This window comes from Colobus angolensis, unplaced genomic scaffold (assembly GCF_000951035.1).
Source record: "Colobus angolensis palliatus isolate OR3802 unplaced genomic scaffold, Cang.pa_1.0 Scaffold162, whole genome shotgun sequence".
NCBI classification, from domain to species: Eukaryota; Metazoa; Chordata; class Mammalia; order Primates; family Cercopithecidae; genus Colobus; species Colobus angolensis.
The window spans coordinates 5,913,172-5,914,669 of NW_012114733.1; the positions used below are offsets into that span (position 1 = coordinate 5,913,172).

The following is a 1,498-nucleotide window of genomic DNA, read 5'->3' on the forward strand; positions in this document are numbered from 1 at the left end:
AGCTGTAAGTTTCCCCACTTCCAGAAGGACCACAGGAACCTTTACTTTTATCTTCAAATGAGTTAAGACATATTTTAAGAATTTAAAACACAATAACAAACATTCGTAAGGCACTTCATGATTTCAAAAAGTAACTCCATGTGGATCAGCTCATTTAATAACAACAGTGGATTAGATTAAAGGTCCAGAAATGACTGTGAATGCATCTAGGATGACCACCAGAGACCAAAAAAATCAAACATGGTGAATATAATCTTTCCACAGTAACACTTGAGGATTTTGTTTACTCTTGGAATCTTTTCTTTTTTTTTTTTTTTTGAGGCGGGGTTCCCCTCTTTCGCCCAGGCTGGAGTGCAGTGGCCGAATCTTAGCTCACTGCAAGCTCCGCCTCCCGGGTTCACGCCATTCTCCTGCCTCAGCCTCCCGAGTAGCTGGGACTACAGGTGCTCACCACCATGCCCAGCTAATTTTTTTAAATTTTATTTTTAATAGAGATAGGGTTTCACTGTGTTAGCCAGGGTGGTCTTGATTTCCTGACCTCGTGCTCCGCCCACCTTGGCCTCATGAAGTGGTGGGATTACAGGCTTGAGCCACCGTGCCCAGCCTACTCTTGGAATCTTTTATTATATGTTTGTGAGAATCTTCAGCCCCCTTAGTACTGCCCTCATGGAAAACAGACATTCCCTGGGAAATGAGGGGAGGTTCTAAGAGGGGAGAAAGAGAGAATCTAAGAAAAAATTACTGGCTGCATACTCCACGCACTGCGATCTGCCAACCCTTTTCCCTGGTACACAGGGCCCTGAATAGGCTTCAGGAAGCCTACACAAGCTCAGTGATAAGCACCAATTCAGATAACTTCAGGGTTCTAGATCTTAGGTGCAGTAAGTCCAGTCTTTTGCAGTTATTGACTTGAGGTTAAAAAAGCAACCAAGCATTACTCAATTATTTCCACTTAAGCAAAAGTAGATGTCAATTTCTATTTTTTTTTTTCAAAATAAATTAGCTGGAGATTATTGGAAAATATCAATATTCAATGCAGATGTTAAACCAGATACAGAGGAGACCCAGGCATGCTATTTTAAGGTTATGGTTTCTGAACTGGCAACAAGATCTTTTCTTAGGTTATATCAATTTACTTCACATAGAACAGCATATTTCAGGCCTTTTCCACTTAATAAAAAAACCATCTGTACACAGAACCCAAACACAACCATATAGCATTATATGTAAAATGTGCAAATGTACTTTAAAATGCAAGTTGCTCTAAAGCACTTGCAGGATAGAATTTCATAGTAATCTGACTGGGCATAGTGGCTCATGCCTGTAATCCCAGCACTTTGGGAGGCAGAGGTGAGTGGATCATTTGGGGTCAGGAGTTCAAGACCAGCCTGGCCAACATGGCAAAACCCCCTCTCTACTACAAAAAATACAAAAATTAGTCAGGCGTTGTGGCAGGCACCTGTAATCCCAGCTACTTGGGAGGCTGAGGCAAGAGAAT

General features: G+C 41.7%; 1 protein-coding gene across 1 annotated transcript in view; it reads right to left on the reverse strand.

The window, feature by feature from the left end:
* The window catches only part of SLC1A1 (solute carrier family 1 (neuronal/epithelial high affinity glutamate transporter, system Xag), member 1), a 98,185-nt gene that overhangs the window by 75,052 nt on the left and 21,635 nt on the right, over positions 1–1,498 (reverse strand). The window lies entirely within an intron of this gene.